Source organism: Linepithema humile, chromosome 2 (genome assembly GCF_040581485.1).
Source record: "Linepithema humile isolate Giens D197 chromosome 2, Lhum_UNIL_v1.0, whole genome shotgun sequence".
NCBI classification, from domain to species: Eukaryota; Metazoa; Arthropoda; class Insecta; order Hymenoptera; family Formicidae; genus Linepithema; species Linepithema humile.
In genome coordinates, this window is record NC_090129.1 from 31,342,461 (window position 1) to 31,370,090 (window position 27,630).

The 27,630-nt window shown below is 35.8% G+C and overlaps 1 protein-coding gene across 1 annotated transcript in view; it reads right to left on the reverse strand.

Annotated features, from left to right (window-relative positions):
• LOC105671621 (CIMIP2 protein GA14893-like) overlaps window positions 1-27,630 on the reverse strand; it is a 71,181-nt gene that overhangs the window by 27,492 nt on the left and 16,059 nt on the right. The window lies entirely within an intron of this gene.

Below are 27,630 nucleotides of genomic sequence, written 5' to 3' on the forward strand. Positions count from 1 at the left end.
GTCGATTTTCTTCAGCAAGAATATAAATTTTTTCTTACGCAACTGCCGCATCTTAAATTAAGATAATACGATCTCATTGTGTTTAATGACAATTAAATTGTAGTGATTTTTGTGCGTGCTGTGTATTTATTTTTACCCGCCATACAATTTTATCCCATGATTAAAGTTTGCGTTATTTGTACGTGTTATGATACTTTATTAATAGCTCCGCTCGCACGTTTCTGAACAACAAATTCGCACCACGTGTCTGAGCTCGAAATTTAATATTGCAAGACACAAGATTCTGCGTAAATGAGAGCTATTGACAAATTTATTGCCACTTGACACTTTTCCGGTATTTCTTTCGACCAACTGAAAATATATTCGTGATGAAACAGTGCGACATTATTCATGATACAGATAATTATCAATTTTAGTCTGCAGTTTCTGGACCAAGAATAATATTAAACTACGTCTGTTTCTTTTTTAATAGTATCTGAAATATTTTTTAAATGTATCTGAATAATGTATAATAATCTCAATATATTAATAACTATAAGTAGAGAGATTTGTGTTGCAGTCTAAAGTTTGCGATAATCTATTTTTATAAGAAGGTTTATAACCTTCCAATAATATCATTGCATCATGTCGCTTCAAAATAACATTGCGCATTTATGCTTTAAAATAACAACGCAGTTGCAAGATAATGTGACTTTATCATAAAGCTTTCTAGAACGATCAAATGCTCTCGTTTATTAAAGATTCTTGAGATTAGATTGGAATCAATTTTCCTAAAAATATCATATCTATGGTTTTCAGAAAATTAAGGCTAAGTTCCAAGGAAAAAATAGAAGTATTCATTAACTTTAAATAAACTTTAAAATTTTTACTTGTAATTTACACGCAAGAATGTGCAAATGTTAAAATTTGAATAAGTGTGATAAATGATATTTTAACTACGGAAAACCTCCGATAAACCTCCGGTTTCTATCTACGTATGACATTACGTGTGAACTGTAATCACTCGCGTTGGATGACTTGCCTTGTTTTTCAATATTGATAAATATGAATATGAACCAAGGAATATTGCCTTCAAATAAAAACCGTAGAAATTGTAAAAATTGTTAAAATTATATTCGATGATTTCCGCGACATAAATCATGCCCATAAATCATATTTATTGAAATTAGTGATTGTTCGTTTACACTTATCTGAGATAACAGAAAAATATTACGAAAATTGAAAAAAGAATGCATAACATAACTGACGCAAAACGCGCAACGAATGCGCAATCGTACACTGGCATTGCAGAACATCAGGTAACGTCCGATAGCTTTATATTGCAAAACGAGTAATTCCTTATCACTGTAAACAAAGCATATTTTACGATATAATGAGCACGTGGATGTTCCCGTTATCGCGATTAGGTTTTAACATTATTGGCGATGACACACCACACAATGCGATCAAACTGTTTGGATATCTCAAAGATCCGCTGCACGATTATCAATGCTGATGCAATTCGTCGTTGCTTGGATCAATGCGTATAGAAATATTGAGGACCGTTTAGCATTAATTTACGACGCGTTGCAAGATATCGAATGACTATTGTGATATCGATACGTGTAAACGCGATACGATCGTGTGTGCCGCAATGCAAAACAATATCTTACGTCTCATATATTCAATATACAAGTCATGCAAAGTCGTGTTGCAATAAATTTTTGAAATATCGATAACTAAATAAGTAGCATCAAAGTCTGTTCAGCAATTATTTTCATTAGTAGCAAGGTAATCGATATTGATAATTAAAAACTTGTGTAATAAATATGTTGATTTTTAATAAAATTTTCATATTAAAAAGAAACCGATTATATTATACAATTTTTTGAAAATATATTGTGCATATTTGAATTATTTAATTTTCAAATATAATTAAATATTATATTTTTTGAAACAAATATATCTTTTAGACGGATTTTCCTATTTACATGATTCCTTACACAGCACATTATATCAGAAGAAGTTGCATTGCCGTTACGATAACTCTTAAATGTAAATATTTTCGCTCATTTGTTCGTATCTTTTTTTAGATTTGATGTATTGCAAAATTGCCGAAAAAGCGTAATTATGTCAGCATACGTATTGTATCATTACGGTATGCATAAAATTGCTTACGCCAATGATTTTACGAATGGAGATTTCCATCGCAAGAGTGGCGCCCACAATGGTGCGTCGTTGTCTGAGTTATTAACGGGAAATCTACGTCTGCAAAAATAAATATATATATGTACGTGTACGATAAATAAAGAAAGTGCAAAAGCAAAACTGAGCTAGCACGTGCACATTTGACAATTGGTTGTGCAAAATCACGCGATATAATAAACTTTCGTATAACGTATTTCCTTCACCGAATCGCAAACTTAATATCCGCGAACGTTTTTCCTGCCTGTTGCAGAATTCGCGTCAGTGTTCATCGTCGGATAACCAAAATAATTTTTCAAGTTTTGCAAACTTAATATCTGCGAACGTTTTTCCTGCCTGTTGCAGAATTCGCGTCAGTGTTCATCGTCGGATAATCGGTTGAAATAATTTTTCAAGTTCCCAGCAATCGAAAGTGTTTGCGAAATCCGTCGCTACCGGTCGCACCGGTTATTCTGCAATATCATTAGGATAAGCCACTCGACCGAGGCAGCATCCGCTGCCTGGCAGGAAGTTCATCAAGGTGCACGGACGTTCCGACGCCCACGTTTGTTTATCAAATCTCATTCTCGAGCGCGCTCATTCAACGCGGTCTCCACATCTGGCATATATCATATCGCTAGCAAACCTACACGCGGCTAAGTTTCATTGCACTTGCTTCCTCCTCGTCCACACGTTTCGCACTATGCCGCGCGAATAATCCCTCCTGCATCCTTCCTGCGCGCGTTACTACACTAAGTACTCAATGCTTAACTAACGCATTAGAGATATGCTTCAGAGGCATTATCTCAATATAGCGTATTATGTTTGTAAACAAAATTTATCTCACACCGCTGCTAACAATATTATCTCTGATTTTTATAACTGTGATTTTCACATTAACGTTTCCATCTTTATCTAATTTTTTAGAGCGTAATAATCATAATTTCGCCATAAAAATTTGAGCGAATAGGGAAATTCAGGGTAAACCGATATATGGTGAGTGAAATTCTTGTGGGTTGCAACTGCTACAATACAGTATTGTACAATTCGCGTGACGACTGTTTTGTAAAGTGCGTCGTGTTTTCAAATAGACAAGGTCGGCCTTGAGGAGAGAGTGTCCCTGACCAGAGGCTATATTCAGTTGCGACAGTCGTAACCGCGGATAATCGTTGCGGAAGGACGCGACATCGCGGGAAATCTCTCGGGAAGAAGATAAGCAAGGACGTGATATTATCTCGTTAATTCGAGAATCCAACGTTTGCTTTTATTGCAAACGTGCGCGCAACACAATCCGGTTACTTTATTTCGCGTTTTATGCACAATAAAAAATATAAAAAAATATACAATTAAAATACAAAAACATTGATAATCTCGAAATGCAACCGCATTTGGCGAACAGAAGAATAATGTGTCGAAAATAAATATGATTTATTTGTCATATAATTTAATTGCGTGTCGTATCCTCTCGCAATTAGCTTTAAAATTCAGAATATCTTGAATATTGTAAACGAAATGTACGTGTAGAATGCTGAAGAGCAAGCTAATTATCACGGCATCACACGTGCATATTCGCAATTTGGCAACGACACGCGTGTGCAAAAATGCTCGCGAGGCTGTCGTCGGCAGCCGAGACGCGACGTCATCGTTAGGCGCCGTTCAACGCAACACGTCGTTACGCCAAAAATAACGAAGTGGACAAACTCACCGACTTTATCCAGATACGTACGGATATGCCGATCGGTTCACGCCGACGACACGTGCGACATTCGAGGAGCGTTGTCGGGCGGTTGTCCAAATCGCACGCCAATATGGTTACGAGTCGCGGCAGAGAAGAAATTTTTGTAACATTGCGTGTTGCGTCCAACAGTTCGTCTATGTGTACAGACGTTTCACAGAAACTAATACACTTTTCTCAGAATGTTCACCTGGGGATCACTACGCGCTGCCAAAATCGCGTGAACGTCATACTACGCCATTCTCGTACTATGCCATTCTTTTATGAATCACGTCAATGAACGCTCGGGAAAAATTGTGAATTGTCTACTTTAAAACTACAAAATAACAATTTTTCACAGATTCATTAATCTGGAGTGTATGCATATTCACATGGAATATGAATGTGTTATACCGAATAGTGGTAACTGTCAGTGTAACCGTTTTCGATCCTCAACGTTCTGCTCTCCTGTTCCAAATAGTGATATTTTCACATATATCTAGTTTGTATTTAATACCTGTAGATACAAGCGAGAATAGCATAGAATGGAATAGAATAGTGCATATAAATTTAATATTTTTTTAAATATTAATCAATACCAAAAAATCAATATCAAAATAATCACGGTTTTAGTGTTAAATGCTTTTAAACGGAAAAGGTTGCATAAATTGAATTTCAAATAATTTTCAACAATAAAAGTGGTTAATTTTTAATTTGTATTAATAGAAATGTTTTTTTTTTTAACGGAGATATTCTAGAATTAATCGAAAAGTATTAACTGTCAAAATTTTTATTTTGCTCTGTATTTAGGAAGTTTTACTGCAATACAAACATTTATTTGCTATTTTAAATTCCATTATATTTGATTTTTAGTTTAGATAGAGTTTAAATAACGCCAGGGCGTGAAATATGATTCCCAACGGTATTGTATACACGGAAATATATGACGCACATTGCAGCTTACGTGACAAGATCTCGACGACAAATTGATGATTTTACACGCGCTAATCCGAAAGCGCGTTTTATCTAAAGTGGCGTAAATTCGTAACGCGTGCACTTTAGCACTTCTAAAAGTGCGTCATCTCAAATATGCTAACAATCCGAACTGCTAGAATCCACTAGACGCTTTCACAGAGACATTTCAATAGTCTTAATATTTTAGAGTTAATTTTCAAAAAGTCAAGTATTGACTTGCAGATTAAATATTGTAAAGTGTGATTCTTCAAAGAAAAATAATAAAGAAGGCGATAAGGATTAAAAACGTGATTTTCAGAGCGCAAAAACTGTGAACTATTATTAATCAATATATAAAAAACGTTTTTGCCACAATTTTGGATCTTTTTAGCTTAAAAAAAGACAAATAAGCAAAAAAGATTCAAATTACACAGAAATTTGAAAAATTTCGGATATAGTTCCGTCCACAATTTTGGATCTTTTTTCAGACTGAGAAAAGAGGAAAACAAATGAGGAAAACAAGTTTAAATTTTTATGCAATGTAAACCTTTCTTTTTTGTCCTTTCTCAAACTAAAGATGGCCTAAAATTGGGACCAAAACGTTCTTTATGCATTGATTAACAATAGTTTGTAGTTCTTGCTCCGACTTGTACTTCTTGTTGTCTTCTTTATCATTGATTACAGATCCTGTCAAACCTTTAAAAGCCTTTTAAACTTTTAAAGTTTTGAAGCCTTTGGTTTTTCGAAGTTTTTGAACTGTTAAAGTTTCAAGTTATAAGATTTAAAGAGATCCCTTTAATGTAAAGAAAAAAATTTTTTTTCTTTTTTTAAGCATTGAATTATTATATTTATAGTGTAATAATCTATAAAAACAAAAATATATTAAAGATATAACAAACCTTAGGAAAAATTATTAAAATCAAAAAAATTAGAAGTCAAAATTAACTTCATGCATACGAAACGCTTGATTTTATTATTAATTAAAATATTTGCTATTTACGAAATCTAAATAATCATAACATTAGTTAAGAATTGAATGAATCTGCGACGTAGTAGGCATTTAAATTATGAGGTTGCAAAGTACACGCAACAATTAAGTGCAAGAAATATGACTTAATCCCACCGATTAAATCATATTTCTAGTTACGCTGCCGGATACGATTAGTGATGAAGATGCTCGTTGGCGTCTTGTAGACGCCGAGTAGATCAGGGCAGACTATTTTCGCACCCAATCGTCGCGAATTCGCGCAGAACACATTCTGTTTACATCGAATCTTCGCACCCTTGGCACGTGATGTGCCTTGGCCAGGTCTAATTCGGCGTACGTATTGTTAGATCGAGCCTATTCGCCGACGCGCTCTTTTAAAGAGACGGTGTTCCAAAAATAACACATGTTAATATATAAATCTACCTTGAAAACTTCAACTAAGTCATTTTATTTTTGATACTTCAAATATTTTTGAAACTAAAAAATAGAAGCAATTTTTCAACAGTCTTCAAATGCTTCAAATGTTATTAGGAAATCTATTATCCGTGCAATAATTCAATAGATTGCATAAATCTCCTGAGATCGCGGAAATGGTATCTCGCGCAGTATACAATGTATACTTATAGAAGTAGAACCGAAGCGGCGTTATGAGTCAGGATTTGCAACATTCTATCGTGCAGCATTCATATAACGCCAATATTGTCGGCCAACGAGCCTGCCGAGCCCGGGAAATGTAAACAGATCGGCGCGACGCGATCGCATCGCGTGAGAGTCGAGTACGCACGGCCCGAGGAAAAACGTGACGCTTGGCATGGACACAACAGGAAAAGCGCTTATTTTCGTAGCGAAGAGAGAGGAGGCTGCCGCTATAAATATACGCACGCGCTTAGGCGCGCGCCTACATTCGCATTCGCTAGCATGCGTCAGTCGCAGCATCAAATGCTCGTCAAGTGCATGCGTAGCGCAAAGTAGTTGCAAATTCACTGATAAGAGTAATTCTTAATTGCATTTTTAGAGATTAGTTTTGACGCCCAAGACAGAAAAGAATGTAAATGTAAATCATTTATTCTTTATTTTTCAAATTATAGCAAATTACAAAAAATTCTTGAAGCGTCTGCAGGCAGACAGAACGTCTGCAGGTGAAAAGATAACATTTCATTCTACTTTCCAGCGTATTTGAGCGCGTGGGCGTCGCCCATTAACGCCCGGCGCGGCTTAGTAATTAGCAATTAACGTAGCGTGTGCTTACCTCTACAATTTCCCTCGCTTTGCATACCGGGTGAGCACACCATCGAATTGATGACGACGATCCGTGCTCGCAAAACTCAAACCACTCGAATAACACACTGCAGTGGATTTACGTAAAGTACTGACAATAAGGATATACATAGATTAAGTAAAACAAACCGTTGCATTGTATTCTGTTACCATTTGGTGTAATTAAAGATTGAAATATCTTTCAGATTCGCAAGTAACGTAAAATACAGATAGCGACTTCGTCTGTATAACAGATGCATGCGCAGCGTTTTAGCAGCACGTACAGCTTAATTTCTTTTTTTATTAAAGATAACGATCTTATTATCGCACAAAGCTGTCTTCGCAATTCAGAAACACCCTATATATCATTATGATATCTGCATTGATAAATGAAACGTGTGTGTGCGTGTCGCTATCAGATACAATTAGCGTTTTTTCTGTTCGTTATGTCAATTTACATCGCCTTGAGTGGAGTAAAAAATGAATAAATCACGCCATTCATAAGTTTGATACAAAAAAGTATTTTTAGCGGAATAAGAATTTCATCTTCAAATTTGTTTAAGTTTGATTAAAAGGCATTATTGCGCACCATTGGTCTCATTTTCTGATTGGTCTATTGAATCGCGAATGGAAGCAAAGGACCGCATAATGATAGATTAGAAGGCATTCGTGGTATAAAGGAATTCAATTACTGGAGAATCATGCATCCTTGACGTTCTATCTGTATTTATATCCTTATTTCATCGCCTTCTCGCTTCGTTGATGAGAAAGCGAGCGAGCGAGTCTCTGTTGAAAGATATGGATGAAATATTTCCCTTTCATTTTGTTTTATATCTATGCGCGCAATTAGCTCCAAAGCCAGAACATTTCATAACGGAAAAAACAAAGAGAAAAATAAGTTTATTGTATTCTGCAAAAACCTCTCCCGAGCAAAGAGGTCTTTGTAACAATAAAAAAAAATTTTTTTCTTTGTTAATTAAAAGAAATTCTTAACATTTACATATTTATAAGCTTATACTGATTACAAACTATGGTCACAAACAACGACGATTTTCAGGCAATGAAAAAAGTTAAATAAAACGGCGAGCATCGTCTAAAAGATAGTTCGCACATCCTTGCCGGGAAAACAATAAGTCATTAACAATAATTAAGACCCCCCACACGTTTGTTCCCCTACTTTTCCTTCTCGCGCATTAATATGCAGCACGTAATAGACCCCGATGATAACCCCGGAAAAGTAAACGTGTATAATGTGCGGTGTAATGTTGTGCATCGCACAGTGAGATAATTGATGCCGGCGGGCGCAAGAAAAAAAATGTCGGGAAAAAAGCAGTGATCTCTTGACTGGCGCCGCCAGTGGAAAGTTTCGTGAAGGATATTCGCAACGACGACTTTTCGCGGCCCCTTGCCGACCCGCAATCGATTCCGCGGGTTGCCAAGGTTCGTTGAAAGAGATCGGTAAATCATCGTCTATCAGTTAATTCCGCGGAGTTTCCTCGGCAAACACATCTGTCATTATGCGATCAGTGTTTACAGACTCGTGCCGATAAGCACTTTTATTGAGATTTATAATGTTCAAAAGTTCGCCAACCTGCGAACTACCAGAATATTCAAGCCTGCGCAGATTTAAATCATTCCGAACGTGTGACTAATCCTTGATTTAAAATCGGGACGGAAATATGTTAAACACTTGCGTTGCGGTTTAAAAGCGACTTTTGTAAGCAAAACATTTTTTAATAGATAAGATAATTTCTAAAATAAGTCTGATATTCTTGAAACCGTTAAAAATAATAAAAGAATTGAAAACGTAAGTTGAAAGACAATGTAAAATTCATGATTTATAAGATAATTTAAAATTCATTATTTAAAAGCTTATTTTAAAAAAATATTTATAGAAATTTTTTTAATTACAGATACAGATATTTTCTACTGCACTCAGTTACTTTGATATTTCTAGACTCGAGATATCAAGTGTTAATTAATTTCATTACACAAATGTGAAATCACAAGTATAGGTGGGCGTATTGAACGTTAAAGTGATATTTGCTTATTAAATTAATTAGCAATTATAAAAAGCGCAATTCACACACACACACACACACACACACACACACACATTACAGGAACTAATATATATTCTCCTACACAAATTAAAAGTTGCTTACCACGCTTGATCTCACTATCTCACTGTACTACATTAGTTTTCCCGTGAAAATTAATGAAGTAGTAATGAAATTCATGTGACAGTGGCAGTCTATGAATAACTTGCAAGGAATCGAAAATAGTTACGTACGAACGTATTGATCGACGTCCCTATTCCGCGCCAGTCAGAAAGTCCACCGACCTGAATTTCTTTTTTAAATACTGCACGTACGTTATATCTGCAACTATGATGCATTCGAGGTACAATTTTAACGTCGACTACGCGAATAGGAAATTGAAAGCGTAGGTAAGAAAAGTTGCGAGTAAATGCGAAAGATCTTTTTCCTTTTTTCTCATTGGACCTACTTTCGTCAATAAAGTTTTTTAGTGAGTTCTCAATCGAGAAAAACTTAAAAATTGAACAAAACAAAACAAATTGAAGTTTGACATTACAAATAAATACAAATGAATGAAATAATATAAAATATTAGAATAAAATACAGCAAAGTTTATTCGAACGTTTTGTAGACGAACATCTTTAAATCATTTGTCCTCAATTTGTTATGAAATGTAAATTTATATTATGACTTAAAAATCGTTAATATTCTGACCTGAATTTGTTTTATTTATCTCCAATATATTACGGAAAATACGCGAGATATGTAAATTTCCTGAATAGTAAGAACAAGAAAGAGAATCCATGTTGATTTGATTCGTTTGCAATTATAAAACGTTATGCTTACGCGCTTACATCTTAATGTTACATATCAAATATATTTAGCGTTTCCAACCTTGAGCATTATCGCGACGAGTTTGCTTATCATTTATGAATTTACAACGTATTATCTATTTGCGTATGAAATAATTTCACATTATAAATGTTTGCTTAGAAGGCAAAATAAACTAAAAGTTTTCGGTTAGAATTGTTTATGAGAAATAATGCGAATGTGTATACGTGGATGGAGTAAATGTGCCACGTTACAAGGGTGGATATTGTAACTGGACGAGCAGTATACAGAGACGTTTTTGTTCTCGCGTTTTGCACTTGCAAACCAGCCAGAACTGTTCGTTGCTGTTTTTGATAACATTAGATTGTAACTGGAATCATTATTTCGTAACTAAAAATACAAGATGATGTAAGTAAAGATTGTTGTGGCGTAATTTTGTGGCACGATATTTCTGTTTTCATTCTCAAAATAAATTCACGCATACCATTGATATTTTATCAGCAGCAGAAAGTAAGAGATAAAAAGAATATTTTTAAATAAATAAATGAAGACAAATATTTCAATAAAAATAGCGGTGATGATTTTATAATATCCATACGATCTCAGGAATGTTGCGCGCTTTTAATGTTTCACCATCCCTATTCAATTATAATTTTCAAAGTGGAATTTAAAATAATGAAAGATATAAGGATGAGGTGCGACTATCAAGGACACATGTTGTCCTTGTTATGTCGATGTCGAAGCCATATCAGCTGGGGTGTATTCGGATCGAGTGTCACGTAGTGATTAGATTATGCTCGCGCAGCGAATTAACGGTGCACAGAATAGAACGTTATAAGCGCACTGCATGTAACGTTATATATATGCAATATAATAACCGCTGTGCTCTGTAAAATCTTTTTTATTTCTATTCGCGAAGAGAATGCATCTATTTTTATATATCTTATGGGACCATCCCGTGAAAACAACGTTATGACATCGCATGACGGATATACATAGTAGAAAGATTAACTACCGCTCTATCAGAGCAAAAAATAGCGCGTCCTTTTCTGATGTATCTCAAAGACTTATATAGCATTTTGTTTAGTAATAATCAAGTGTCATCAATAAATATCTAAAGAATCTTTAAAAAAAGAAACGCACTTTGTACAAATTTTTGATAAAAAAAATTCGAAATGGTTTCGATAAATTTTAATTTTGACATTTACGTATTAATATTGTCATTATATTTTATCACAGTTATTAAAAAATTAATCACAGTTGGATTTTCCGTTTGTCGAAGCGATCAGATAATTTAAGATCTTGATTATTATATTAGCCGGAAGAATGCATAATTTAAATCTGTTAAATCGTGCGAAATATCAAAATTTAATTTCTTTATAAAATTGAATGAAAACTAATATTTAAAAAATCCGTGATCTACGTTTTTGAATTCAAATGGAGTTTCTATCGAACAATTTAACCTGAAATTTAATTATTAAGATACTTGATATTAGAAATTGGAAAGGCTTAAAGATTGAGATCAAATTTTTTTTTCGCAGGAGAAAAATGTATTTTATACTCGTTTTGTCAGTGTAGAAAAGAAAAAGGCGATAAATCTGGATCACTCGGTATACTTCTGTTTTTTCATATGTAATCACTGACGTGCGTCACTGGATTCCACAATGTAATTGCTACGGCATTACTAATAATCAATAGGAAATCGTTTTTTACCGCATCGTGGATCATTGCCAATGGCAACGTTCAATAACCGTCGTGAGAACAAACTACTCAAATAAAACCGTCTTTCTTTTGGGGACTTTTCGGCCTCACAAATCTGCTCATATATCACGGTCGTTAACACTGACCTTATTGCTTTGTCCTGTAATATATCTAAACTTTGGTCTCTTCAAGCATTTCTTAAAGATGTCTGATGCAGTGAATAAATCATTTGTGTTACGAATATTTACATCTATTATAAAAAAGTATTTTGTTTACGATAAAAATTATCGTCAATATATTATTGTCGAAAGAATAAATATAAAACTTTATCAAGACATTTTATATTATTTTATGTTTCTGAACAAATTTTATGAATAATAAGTCCTGAGAGATATAGAGTAGTAAATGATATATTTAATAGATAGAGACATATTTTGTCTTCTGTGCGACTGTTGTGAGTGTAAGCGACTTATATTTATGAAAAAAATCAATAAGGAATCATTTTATGTATTATTTCATATTTTAAATATATTTTCAGCATTAATGGCTGTTCGCATTCGCGCGAAGGTCAGATTCTTGGCATAATTGCTATGTCACACGCATGAGGAAAACGCTTTCCATATAACACTAATTAATTCGAGCTAGAGAAAAATCCACGTGATTTCACGACATGCATAAATGTGCATGCATAAGCGCGTGATTATTATTGCGCGAAATCATCGCGCATTAATGATGTATAAACTATTATTCATTCCGACACGTACGACTTTTGACGATTCAGTTGCGTGAATCCTAATACACCGATTATCTAGCTGAACTCGTTTATTATTAGTGAGAACTGCGAAACGTAGAAACTAACGTCATTAGTTCGTTTAGGTTACGTGATGTTGCGAGTAGATCTGTCTACTAAGAAAATCCATTCGTCTTCGTTTAGTGCCAGCATGTTAACTAAAGTCGTTAACTGCAACCCTCTCATATTTTTATCTAGCTTTCATATTAAAAAAAAGCCGTTCGCATCTTCGCTACTTTCACTCATTCAAAAGGGAGAAAGTTGCAAATTCAATTGCCGCCTGAAAAGATTTGTCATTGCAATCCAAACTGGCGAAAAATTACTATCGATTTTGCTCTTTTGTAATAAGTGTGTGATTAGTTTTTATGACATAAAAAAACAAAAACAAAAATTTACTTTTTGTCCGCTTTTTGAATAATTTTATTTGAATAAAATCTAATAAATTTTGAATTAAATCTAGGCTTCCACGGAATTTTCGATAGTCGCTATTTCAGTTTTAATAAACGAAGCAAATAGTAAATAATTTTTTAATCTAGAAATAATTTTCTAAATGTAGTAGCTACGTGATTGTTTTTACCAATGTATCGAACATAAAATTGATGGTTGGTGTGCAATGCATGGAATTGGTAAATAGAAATACAGTTATTTATAGTTTAATTAAATGAAACAATAAACTTCACTATTCTCGGCACCGGCGTTAATCAATAACATAGCGTAATACTGCGAACGCAGATTGACGTCACGCTGGTGGACAATATGTGCGTGTATATTTGCGAATGCAAATACTATCTTGCGAGTAAGCGGATCTTCGATTGCGGCGCGTCATATCGGTGATACTGATAATTCTCAGTAAGTATCAGAAGTGTCTACGTAATTTATTTATGCGCGACATCTAAATTACTCCGAAATAGAATTTCGAATTACCATGCTATCGAGAAATATGTACACACGAATGCTGTTCTCCGCGCAGATTGTCGTCATCGCGTTACATAGATGCGGTATGAATGCAGAACGGAACGCAGCACGTGAAATGCAGAATAGAGATCCGATTGTATTACATTTGAACTTTGCAGTCAGTTATTTTTGGAATAAACTTAAAATAACTTGGAATTTCTAAAAAAAATATTTGAACTTACTAAGTACCGAACTTGATATGTCCAGAAATGTTACTTTCCTTTTGAATCATTACAATATGTTAATAAAAAATTTGCAACATAGTAGTAAAAGATTTAATAATATACATTTGTAATGCAAGAGTTGAGACGCTGATTAAATAGCGCATGTCTGGAGCTGCATTATGATTGCTGATAATACTCGGTTAATGTTTCCTATGACGAAATTTCACGAGTACGTGCCAATGTGCTGATCCAGGATTAATGTAAAATTAAATCGCGAATTACAATGTGAGACTGCAAAGTTCTCGACGTCAGCCGGCGTTACATCACCTGGATGGGTCGGTAAACGTCTGTGCTCACGACGTGCGTCAACTCCATCATCACGCCATGTCTTCGGACTTCTGCACTTCGTGCAAGAATCGACGTGCCACTTTCAGTTTACAATCATTCGCACAGCTATGAATCGACGAGACATAAATACTCGGAGCATTTGCCTACGTTTATTCTTCTCTTATTCATTTTTCAATTTTCTAGCGTCAAGAGAAAAGTAGTTAGGTAAAAAGAAAGAAAAGAGATGTAGAATAAATCATGGAAGCACATTTTTCTAGTTAAAAATTTTCCTCAAGTCAAATTTTTCAGAAACTTGAATAAAAAATGTTGAATTTTTACGTAAAATGTAAAATGTATATCCAAAAAATACAGTCACAATTTTATATTATGTGTAAAATTGTCGAAAAGAACTATAACTTCTTTTAACACCATATAAAGATTATCTAACTGTATAAGAGACGTACTTTATATAACGAACGGATTATCTTAAAGTAGAAAGTCAACGATAAGAAAATAACTATGTTCTAAATCGTCTAACTTATTCAAAGTTTTGTTATAATTTGAAGTTTCTAAAATCTTCCTGATTATCTTGACTGCGGATTTCAAAATAATATCATCATAAAACTAATATTAATTTTTGAAGGAAATATTTTGCATTTTATATTCGCACATAATGACGTATTAACAAATTAATATTGATAACAATTACCAATATTAGTAATATTATAATAATTCAAATATATCAATTTATTTCTCAATAAATATTTTTCTTAATCAAAGTTATTTTTTGAATTCAAACTATTTTATAATCTTCTAATTATTTTCAACAACTTATTATATTCTATTATATTAGATTCAACTATTCTTCAACATTTGCACGGTGTTGAAATACGTGAAAAATTAATGACATCTTACGTTGATCAAATTTATAGCTTTGTGTTAATCATATAATCGAGAAGTGTAAAGCGGTACATTATCATCAAGCTCGCGCTTTTGTCATAGTTATGAGAAAGCCTGATTGGCAATGATTAGATGAGGCGGCTCAGCGGAGCGGCGATCAGAGACGCGCGTAATCGACCTTGCTACGAGGTCTGAGATTCTCAACAAGGACGGCGCTCCCTCACAAGCTCCGCTCTGCTCTCATTCGATGCATCTATGCAGCCGTTTCGCGTGCTCAAGGGAAACCAGTCTGTTAGCTGCGATCTCTGCACCCGGCTTTCGCACGTGCGCACCGACGTTTGACATTAATTACTTACTGGCAACTTTACATTGCACGGTTTGAGATCGCGAGCGGTCTTGTTTTGCAAAAGCTTATTGGTAATTCGACGTTGCATAAATTTCGATAAAATAAATGTCTACTTCAAAATTTGTTAACAAAGCGAAAAATATTATTAAATGGAATAGAGATATTTGAAATTGTTATTAAACTAAGCCAAGTAGTGTAAATTAATATAATTGTTGTCTTATCATAAGAAAGATAATGTATTTTCAGATTAAAATATAATCTCCACTAGCTTACAATAAGATTAGAATTATATTTCTCAGATGAGTCATTAGTTATAACAACTTTGACAAATCTTTAGTGCGATATACATCATTTTTTTTGTTTAATAGTATTCAAGTAAGAGACATAACGATGATTTTAAAAGATTCGTTAACAATTAAATGCGTTGATGATTCTAGAATAAAAATTATGCTTTGATTTAAATAGATTTTTAATAAAACGCAATTATTTTGTATTGTATTGAATATCAATATTTTTTGCCATGGTACTCATTGATAACTAAGATAATATATACTTAATTCATAAAATTCAAAAATTGTGCAATTTTATAGAATCACAATTGCCACTCAAAAGTTCTTATTTATAAAACGTAAATAAAATTCCATCGAATACGTCTAAAATCTAATTTGACACTGCTGTCAATTAGCTGCCCGGCGATGATTATACGAACAACGAGCAACGTGTTAATTATAACTTTTTTTTGGCACTCGTTTTTTTTTCGACGCAAACGAACTATGGCGAGCGCGAAAACGATCATCGCGCGGATTGCCGGAAATCCGACAAGACGAGTTGCGGTGCGCAACGGCGCGCGAGATTTGTGCTCCGGCCGTTCGCTCTCGTCATCATTTTCGTCGCAGTCGCCGCACACCGCGTGGAATATGAGCCTATTGTGAATGAGAGCGACGTCCAGGTCGTCTATCCGCACCGCACCGCACCACCACCCCTGTCCTAACCGTCCTGCCGTATCTACGCCGTACTCGAGTGACACTGAAAGCGCGCGGATGCAGAGAACTCTCCAACGAACCGAAATCAATACACACGCTGGCCTACTACGCCGTGGCCTTCTTTTCAGTTAAATCCTTTTTACTGTTGCGCCGTGTCTAATACGCACGTTGCGTCGTTGATTCTGTAACATCGAATGAGTTTAAATATCCAAAAAGATATTTAAAATTGAATAGTAAAAAAGAAATGAAACAATGGAAAAAAAATGCGACGGAATACCGAAACGCGAGTGTTTTCAATTTTGTCATATTTTTAAAGCAACGTAAAATAAATTTTTGATGTGAGTATTGTAAAGTGTGGATCCAAAATAGTTGACCCAAATAAGGATGACCTCTGTTGAATCCAAAGACCATTTTATCGTAGTAGAAATGTCAATGCATCGATCGTTTTAGACGTGTAGTTGTGAGAAGTTAATTGATCGCTAAGATAAAAGATTTAAATTTAACATTTGTCACACAATGGTAGATAATGCATTTTAGATCCGCCAACGAGATCTTATCTCATAGAACTTTCATCTTTAATTTACTAAACAAATCTCGAATAAAAGAATGAGCGGACTTGTCATGGTAGATTGCCGCTGCAACTTCTCAGTAAAGAGATTTCTTTTTTTCTTAGTATTTACTTGCTTGGAAGCCAGATGAGGAAGTCGACACGTATCAGGACTCTATACGTACACATCGCGGTTATTATCCTTTTCCGCGTTATCGATCTCGCTCGAAGAGACGCAATTGCAGGAACGTCGACGCGACGTCTCGGCACCCGTGACAGGTAGTGATATTCTATGTTTCCCAGGTTAATGTCGCCAGTTTGCAATATACCTTGCGCTAGATTTTCCCTGTCGTAGAAGTTAAAGTTTGTGCTACTTAACTATTGTATAAGTCTTGTTAAAAATTATTCTCCGATGATGAAATAAAATATTTTTCTTCTGCTACCATACTTTACAATGGTGCAAAATGTAGGGAAATAATATTAGTCTAATTGTTTTCGGAAAAATAAGTTATAAATTTGAAGTTATAACATTCTAAATTTATTATAAAACGATAAAACCCTGAGTCTAAAATTATTCTTGAAATAGTATAGAAAGTTTCTCACATATTCTACATTTTAATCTTTTTCGATAAGTTTCTAGTTTTCCCAAAACTAAACATTTGTAAGATGTGCATGAAGACTTGAAATTTTTTAAAGTATGAATACTTTTCATTTTATAATATATAAAAAAAATAAAATTATTGATTATCTGATTTCTCTTGACATCGAAAGACGAGGAACGAAATAAAATGCGGAAGCGGATGTCCGCAACATCTGCATGTTTACGTACAGTAATATTTTTCGTTGCAACATTGCATAATTAGCGGATGTTATTTTTGTTCTTTCGCGCGAAAAGAGGATAATCTCTCATCTATGCTCGCTATCCATGATGATTTTCTACAGTAGCTCGTATTTCTTAGAAAAGTAGGTCGACTGACGCGATATTTTCGTGCATGTTTGGCAGAAAGATGCATTTTATGCGGCGCCACTTAACTTTGTAATGGACTACAACGCGCACTTTTCGCTGAGTGGTTAATTGTTAAAATGCAAAAAGCAAGGTATACATTTTTTATAAAGTACAAGTTTTTCAATAAAACCCTATTTTTCATTCAACTTCAAGTCAACCGTATTTCAATACGTTAATTTTAATTGGTGTTGGAAATTCAAAATGTCTAGAAAAATATAGCGTTTTTTGAAAGTGGTCCATAAATTCATTGAAAAGTATCTTTTTAAAATTTCATACAAGTTGTATATAATATAACTCGTACATAAACTAAAATTATCGATAGACATAAATGACATTTTGTTTACTTCTTTTAAATGTGATGAATAAGCTATTATAATAATAAACAGTATCATAAAACTCCGAATCTATAGATTATAAAGTAGAACTGTGCATTTTTGTATCTCCAGCGTGTTCGTGTTCAGTTTTATTCCATGACGCTAATGGTTGTAATGTTACTCTAGCTAACGTTAATATCAAGGTTAAGCAAGCTATTTGTACGACGTTATATTTTATTAGCTTGTTATCGGTCAATTATTCTATAATTAACGACGCAAGTTTAATGTACTCGCGTTATAGTGTCATTTTTCGCATAAGTAGAATTCAGTGCAAAACTCAGCGCGGAACTATCAAATTTCTTATCGTGACTTGTAATGCTATTCAGTTGTAGGAAATGAGTTGCCACTTAAAGAATATTTCTTCGAACTCGAAGTCTCGTTAGCAGTTTTCAAAGGAAACGCAAATAATTTTAATGTATCTATAATTCTTCGAAAATTTACTTAGATCTGCCAGATCTTAACATATGGAATTTCTTGATTTTATATTTTTACGAAAAATCTACATAAATAAAATGTTTGCACACAGATTAAGGATAAAAAAGTTTTGATTTCTTTCAGTCCTGGATTTAGATACTTCGTGCTACGTCTACTGCTTTTGCAACGTAATCATCATGTATCGCCATGCGTCGCCATGTGTCGCTATGCGTCGCGATGCATCGAGATGCATCTTAATCGCGTGTTTGCCGCTGCGCTCGGAACCGGCGACTGCAGCTGATTCGTGTAGATCCACGTGCGTGTCGATCGGCCACGCGGTCGTCCGGCGATGACGACCGGGCACACCAATTAGCTTGATGACATCTGTGAATGATTTCGAGCTCTTCCACACAATTTCAGGCGGCCTGCGTTACCGACGCCAACGAATGCACGCCAGCTCGTACGATAAAACGACCGGCGCCTTTCGCTCTCTGGAAAGACGCCCTTTCGCGGGCCGCGTTTTATCGTGCAGACCCGCGCTTTCGAGTTCTGGCCGCGCTCGTAGACGAGAGACGTAGTCGCCTATGCCCACGTGGGCCTGAACGCATGTAAACAAACTCCACGTGCTACCAGATGCGTCCTACATCATAGCGGAGGCAGAAAGAATTGCATTATCGCCTATTGTACTTTTATTTTTTATTTAATTTAAAAAAAGAGACTATATTTTTGTGCTACAGAAATTTATTTCCAAAAATTTTTTTAGAAGAAATTATTGATTTTTAAGATACTCTAAAAATAAAAGGAAAAATTCATAATAAAATCGCAACTTGTATTGTAAATTAAAATTGTTCCATTCAAATAGCTTTTGTGAAAAAAATACATATTGCTTCTATATGACAACAATGCAGAACAGATTACAATAAATTTTCTGGATTATTATGTATATAAAGTATCTTCCTCGACAAACAAAATTATTAGCGCTTCTTGCGAAAATAGCAAACGAGACTTGTTGTCAGTTCAAAGTATAAAAATATTTTCTCTCTTTAAGTGACTAGTAATTGTACAGCTTATTCTATTAAGAATATAAAGACACTCGCGTAAAAACACGAACTGCGCGGCAGTTCGCGAATGGATCAGCGTCCTTTGTTCGCCAACGTCGAGGTCACGTATCGCAGAGACATACGAAGGCACGTTGGGTTGCTGTTTTTTTTTTTTTTTTTTGCCGACACGTATGAAAAGCGTGAACCCGCAATTTTCGCGAGGTGAAACGATAGAAGAATTTATGATATAAGTCGCCACTTGAAAGTAGTGAGATCTTAATCGTTCGTTTGTACCCGCGGTTCGACAATTTCGATTTTATGATGCGTGAATCAAACTACTACCGTACAAAGTTTATGTTCGATTGCCGGGTGTCACGTGTCCTTATGCGGAAACGTCGATAAGCAATGCGTTACCAATGCATGCCTGTGTATATATGCATGCGCGTGCGTTGGTATGCAGACGGTTATAGGAATATTGGCGCCAGACTGGTGCACTTCGTGATATTTTCTGTCGCAATGGAGCCGTGTTTTTTTCCGATGTTTTATCTTAAAGTTTTATCGGAAAAATTTTTATGTTTTTTAATACTTTACGCTTTTTTAATTATATATATATTTATTGCACATTCGTGGCGCGTAAATTGCGCCAAGTTAATGTAGAATTTCAAGAGATAGTTGTGCAATTAAATAAAAAAATACCATTGTTGCAATCAAATCTGTTGCCACAGAATAATTGTTACATGCATCTTACGCTTATCGCGCTATTTTGTATTTGTGCAATTTTGCTGTAAGCAAAATATGATTATATTTTTTAGAGAAAAATGTGCGCACTTATAAAGATCAATAGTCAGCTTTAAATATTTTTGCACAATGGCAATTATATTGAATAATCTATTATTACATAGTTCTTCAATAATGTACGTGTTTATCGACAACTCATTCGTCGCAGACTTATGAGATTTACGTGGCGCCGTAGTTTTGTTAGGTAACGAGCAAGACCCAATAATTACTACCTTGCGTCTTCAATTACACGGATGTTATATCACTCAGATGTTGTTATGCCATCATCATAATAATATTGCGCATTTATGGAAATTCAGTTAACATTCAATAAAAAATATTTTCATGCCGGAAATGTAAATTTTCAAGTTTTTCTAACACCTTTTTGTGTTTTATTTGATTAAATATGTAATAAATTTTATTAAAAATAATGAAGTAATCATTCGACTATCTTATGTAAAATGATTAATTGTGCGATTGTAATATTGCATCCATCGATTCGATAATCAAAGTTCTATTGAATTTTATATCTCTATGCAAATTTTTATGTCTCTAATTTTTAATATGCGCGGTGGTTTTGCATAGTCATCTATCGGGCGCATCTGTATTTGCGGCTATAAAATTGCCACCTTGAGTTAAGTGCTTTATACATAATTGCGGGAATGACGAGGGCGATATTAGAAATGACGTCTTCTGCGGAGACACCCGTTCATTTACGACTGAATTGTTATGCATTTGTATAATTGAAACCCGGCGGATACGTATAATATAAAATGACGGCATACGTCGATGATAAATGCTTTCTTTCCGCCAGACGAATTATGTGATAAACTAAATATCAACGAGAGCAAGTAATTTCTCATATACGAAAAAAAAAAACTTTAGTAGATACAAGTATCCAAATTTTGTGTGTGTATTTTGTAGAAAATAAATCTTTCAAACAAGAGACCTCTTATGTTTCCTAATTTCCTAAAATTCGATCCGACTTAAAAGACTCACAAAGGATCAAATGTTCTTCACGTATTCTTCATGGATGCGAAGAGGCGGTTGAAAGAGAAGACGAGAGCATGTGTTAAAAAAACAGCTACTTAAAGATTTTCGCAACATTTGGATTGCCTCACATGACTGCTTATGTGTTTTTGTGTAGAAAATAGTACTATTGTCAAAGCGATGGTCGAAACCTCATCTCTCTAAGCTCGTCACATGAATAGAACATTTGAAGTTTCTCATGACTCGAGTTTACACCGTTCTGTTCTTATAATGGTCGCGTGAATCATTCAAGTGGATTTCTGTCGCCAGTGTGACAGTATTTTTGCCTTGCCATTTTACGCGATTGCTGCTCTTAGTATTTTACTCATTTATAATTAAAAATATCTATGCATTTAAGCGTTTTTCTTGCAACGTTTGCATTTTGTTTTTTAACAAAGTGCATTGCTCATATCTTAGAATTTCAAAATACGTAGATATTTTTAGAAGAAATATTTAGTTTGCTACTGCAGAAATAATTTTCAATTTGCGTCGTTAAATAATGGCATTGGCGAGCTGACAAGTTTTATTACATATTTCATACACTTGTAAAAATTTCTTTAAGTAGGAAATAATTATGTAACATAATTTTCTGAGTAATGTTCTGACTAATATAATAATTTATGATTTCTATTTTTTAGTAATTTTAAAATAATCACACTGTAAAAGAATTAGTGTAATATTACAATTATTGTAGTGAGCAATTTGGAACCAATTGTTATAAATAAGTTTCCACGCGTTTGTAAATTTACAGCTTGCAACAATTTTTAATTCAAATTTATGCCACACCGCAAGCAAGACGCAGCAAAGATTGTAATTACAATTTAAACATTATGCTTTGTAATAAAAAAATTTATGAAATATTCTATCTATCATTTATGTAATTCTCCACATAAAATAAAAAAATATTTACACAATAAGAGATAAAATTATACAATTGTTGTAAAATTTCATAGTTTTGTTTATTTTTGTTATTAATTGTGTAATTTTTACATCTGTTATTTGTGTGAATTCATTCACTGACTTTTTTACAGTGCAGTTCTTTTTAATATTTGGCTAACGGATACGCGGATTTGCAATATGATACCATCATGCTCCGTTCCTGTTGCGCCGAGGCCTGTATTCGTGCGCTATCTAAAACAGCCGCTGCAACGGCTGCCAAGTATCTCGCGGGATTAAAACAAACGTAGAGTCTAATTTCCCACTATTGATTTTCGTGCGTTCCATTCACCCAAAAGTCTGCGAAATGACGGCATCTATTTGACGGCGCCGATTGACGTAGATACATCTCGCGCGACACAATCGTTGATTAGTATAAACAGTACGGCGCGTCGGCGCCTGTCAGGCGATTTGTTAACCTCCGACTTTTACGGCGCAATTAACGCCTTGGCTTCTACTGGCTGTTATCCGTTTTGATAAGTTTCACAAGACGTGATTGCTGGTCTCGCGATCGATCGGCGAACGCGACAGATATTCGCGTGTATAGGCGCACTTCGCGCGTGTCGTGCAACATGAAACGAGAGAGAAAGAGAAAGCTTCCTTTGGGGATACCGCGAGGTGGATGCTAAAATTAATTCAACACTCCTCTAACGAGAATCTTGAAATATCATGACACGATGTTAAACTGGATTCTGCGAGGGATTACATCGGCAGGGATTATATCTCAATTTATTAATCCCGTGTTGATCTTGCTTTAAAAAGTTCTTACGTTTTAATTAACTTTGCTGATATACAGCTTCCAGTTTGTTCCAAATGAGTACACATTTATGATAAGTTACAGCAATTTGATAAGCAACGGAAGTCGTTTATCTGAGAACAGCTCGAAAGCTGTTCGTCGATATTGATATTGCTTTCATTGAATAATTTACATTGTGAACGAAGTGTATCGTCCTCTCGAATAAGGAAGCAGGACCATTGAAACGGAATTACTTGTAAATTCTCGCTCTTCCACAACACGGGTCTAATTGAATTCGCGTCGGTCCTGATAGTCTGGCGCAACTTCGCCCGGAAATCGTCGCGAGAGGAAATTTCGTTCGACGGCGCAGCCTTCGGCCGTCTAGACGCGAAAGACCCGGTGTGCTATTTCCACGTTCCCTAGCCGATCTATGCGCGGCACGGGGGGCAGGACGATAAAGCAAGTATTTGGCACATCGATCGACGGTTTAACGTATCGGCTGCCAAAAAATACACCGCCGATCTCGGTGTAGGGTAACGTTGCATCACGGCGCCGAATAACGCGCGCGCTCGTCGGTCACGCCTCGTACGAGTGCTCCGCGATCTGCGTCTCCTCCCGGTGTGAAAAACCTGCGGGTGGCACGTCAAATTTACCGATCTCGGCTCGGGACCGATTCCTGGCAATGACGTCGAGATGGTGCTGGGATCGGTTAGACATTCGAGCGAGATTGTCACTGGGTTTGTGTAACAGAGGGTTTGCGCGAGCCCGCCCGGCACTCTCGTTTGCTCCGTTGATCAGCGGAGGAAGCAATTTTCGACGAAATATAATGATAATTTGATAGAATTTTGATTTACTTTGCGTATAAATTTTTGATGTAATTAACCAACAATTAGAATACAATAACTACAAACTATCTTCAAGATTTGAGATTCCAAAGAGACATAATTAACGTCTGACACTTTCGGTGAAGCATTTTCAAATGTTTGCACGTTTGCATAATGATTGTTGGTTACAAAATCCTACTCAAATAACTTGTCAGTTGGTTAAAAACTTGATTACTAAGCCTAAAGTAGAACTCAAGATAATCTTAAATCCAAAATTTAAGACATTATTCATTTGATCCTTATCATTTATTTATAATATGAGAAACTCAATAGTTTGGGAACACACGTGTCTTCGATCGATTGATAATAGAACACAGACGGTATCTTAAAGAGGATACAGTGGTTCTGCAATTTCATATTTGACAATAGTCAACTGCACATTTTGTAGTGGTTTTATCCCCCCTGAGTCTCGGAATTCAGCATCAGATCTTGCGGAATCGCGCTCGATCGGGCTAATCGAAAAATACAGATGTATTTAGCGGGGATTCTCTTAGCGGGGCATCGAGAAGCCGTAATGGTGCGCGCGTCCATCGTGGCTGAAACACCCTGTAATCCGGATAACCGTCGTGACGGCGCGCGTTACGGCACGGAGAGAGTATTGACCGTCCCAAGCGGGCACAGTGGAAATTTCCACTGCCCTACCCCAAGACCCCGCGGTAACCGCGATCTACACACACTTTCCGGCCTGTGCATGCGCTCGTGTGCGTATGGCTGCGCCCTAACCGTCTGTAAAGGCTGTCTCCGTGGCGACGGTCCTTTTTGCGCCTCCGCCAAGCGGTAGCCAGCGGTTGGCAAATTCGTGAAGATATCAATTTTTGCGCGGGCCGACTACGCCGATCCGATCGGTGATCGATCGATCCGATTGCGTGATCTCATTGGGCGTTACCCAGACAGTAAGGGAATTCCGTTGGAACGTTCTGGAACACGCAGATAGACGCGGTAGGAAATTCCAGTTGGCCTCACATCAGCCGCCGACGACGCTGCCGCGTCGTCGCTTCGATTGCGTCGGTCGTTATTGATTTTCCTCTCATCGCGCCGATCTTCTTTCTACCGACGCGCTGCACGAAGGGATCAACGCCGAAGCCGTCCAATTTGTATCAATGATACGCTAGGCCAATTGAAGAAATTAAGGATGAAATTTAAAAATGAAATTCTTAGAATGCAGTCATCAAAGAGTTTCAGACTATTATTGTGTAACGATTTGCAATCTTGTAGAATTATATTATTAGAATCATTGTGCTATGACAAATCGTAATAGACTCCATTTCATGTAGTTCTCTTCGCTTCTGAAATAACAGTTTTATGACCGGAAATCGTGACCATGATTGATCATTGAATTACGTTTATTCAAGACCATCAAAATGCGCGACGGTTTCCAATTCTTGTACACGTGTACGATTATCGAGCCGGTTCTGCGAGCCGTGAGAACCACTGCCAGGTATGCGCGCGAGCCCCGGTACCCGAGAAGACATTAAAGACGAGGCGGCTCGTATCGAATCCGAACGAGCTGCCTGACCTTGAGAGGAAAACTGATGGAATGTAATATACGTGGCGCTGTGTCCCCGGTGGCTTTCTTTTTCGGCCGCGACGACGACGGCGGGAGAGAGCGCGAAAAAGATCGTCGGCGGCGGCGGGGACGGGTGCAAGATAGCGGCGACTCTTGCGCGCGTCTATTTTTAGCCCCGGTGCCGTCCTTCGCTTTTACGTAACGGCGTAAAGAGCGCGGTATAGAGTCGCCGATCTAACCGGATCGTGTAACGGATCATACGAGGGCATTATCATTGTTGCGTTTCTCGCGACGCTCTTTCTGCGCGCTGATTATCATCGTTATTGATAATGCGCGTTCGATGTAGATGATACATGACGATAAAAACGTGCGTCGTCGTCTCGACGGCAGATTAGCTGGCGATTGCCGTTTCCTCACGTACGCAAAACGGAATCATCGTCGCTGATTCGTGGTGGATCTGACATCTACCGTGAAATGGCGACCGCGAGTCGGTAAGAAGCAACGTTTGGTCGAGATGGAAACTGTATTACAGCTTGCAGGACTGGCTGTATTTGATGTATCCTACAGCGAGTATTTCCAAAAATATTTGTATCCATTTATTTTATCAGACAGTGAGAATCACAGGCAGAAAACTGAACAAAGTGTTATCCACGTGGGATAAAGCCAATGATAGCATTAGGGACGAGCCCTATTCTAGCTTTTTATGTTTTATTCTCTAATGATGATGCAGAATACGGCAACTAATTGAGCTTCGTTCGATACAACAAAATAAAGTAGCCAAAATGCTAATAGCTAATCAACCATCCCTCCATTTTTCTCCGTCCTATCTTACGGTCCTATTTCCTAAATTTCATTGTATAATACCGCTTCGCGGATGTTAGGCAAATTTAAGAAATCCTTATCATTGAAAGAAAGAATGTGATTTATCTCCTAGAATTAATTAGAATAAAAATAATTATAAATATCTTATCTTAAACTTCTGTCATTTTGAATGGGCAAATTTTTCTTGATGATATAACTAAGCATATTATTCATTTACTGCATATCAAAATTTATACTTCTGGAAAAATTTGCATTATTTTTAAAACATTGTCTCATTTTAAAGAGTATAGATATCATGTGATCTAGCAATAATATAAAAAATAAACATAAAAAGTTCAAGATATTTCACGTTTGCAGTCATAAGTTTTTGTCATTAAAAATGTTATCGTAATTATATTTAATACGCGGAAATATATTACATACTAAAGTTTAATTATTACTCATTCTTCTTTCCATGATAATACAAACTATCGATTAGTGGAGTTTCCTTTGAAGATGGTATAAGATAGAACTCATAAAAACCTTTTTAGAAAACAAATCGACCCAATGTAATTCCCGTTTTCGTAATCACTGGTCCACTTGAAGAAAATTCTTGAGCACAATGCTCTAAAGTAATTAGCTACGTAGTTTGCGAGGTCGTTTGCGAAACTTTGAAAGCAGATTAAACGTCCTATTCTTTCTAAAATACAACTTGTAAGGAGACACTTTTACACGTTTATGTCTCCTAAAAGAAACTCATTTCTGTATAGAATATAGGATTCGCCCTTTCAGGGCTAATTTTTTAAAATTTTATATAAAAAAATGTATAATTTTTTACTAGATTATTTTAATGCCTTTCGGCATGACAATTGTGATTAAATCACAAAAAGATTAAGATTTTTGCCGCTTATTTAATTTTTTGTATATCGTGTTATATTTTTCTTTCATATTTCTGTCAACTACAGAAGAGTTTTTTTACGCGGATTACACAAAAAATCTTCATCCTTCAGAATCTCAAAAGTTTTTCCATCGTTTGGACTTTTAGCAAGTCCTGGCATTTTGTCAGATTCACTTCCTTTACCACATTATTTATCGACTGCTTCCGTATGCACATCTTCAAAACTTCCCGTTTTGCATATCTTAACTCCGATTTGAAGCTACGCTGTGTATCGCTCTTCTCCAACGCATTCCGTTTTCTCCGCTTGACCTCTTTACTTTCTTCAACCATCTTATCCTTTAGCTTTATCCTACAGATACCTTGTGTGCACTTTTTGCTACGCTAAAAGTTAGCGTCTAGAAATCGTGAATTGATTTGAGCTACTCGCGAAATTTCTGGAACGCAGATATACAAGGATAAAAGTTTGCCAAGCGGAAGTTTCTTTCTCGAAGGATGGATAAAGGAAATCAGATGTCGTCGGTTCTTTTTTTTATGAAATCTGACAGACATTGATGATTAGCTATTCAAACG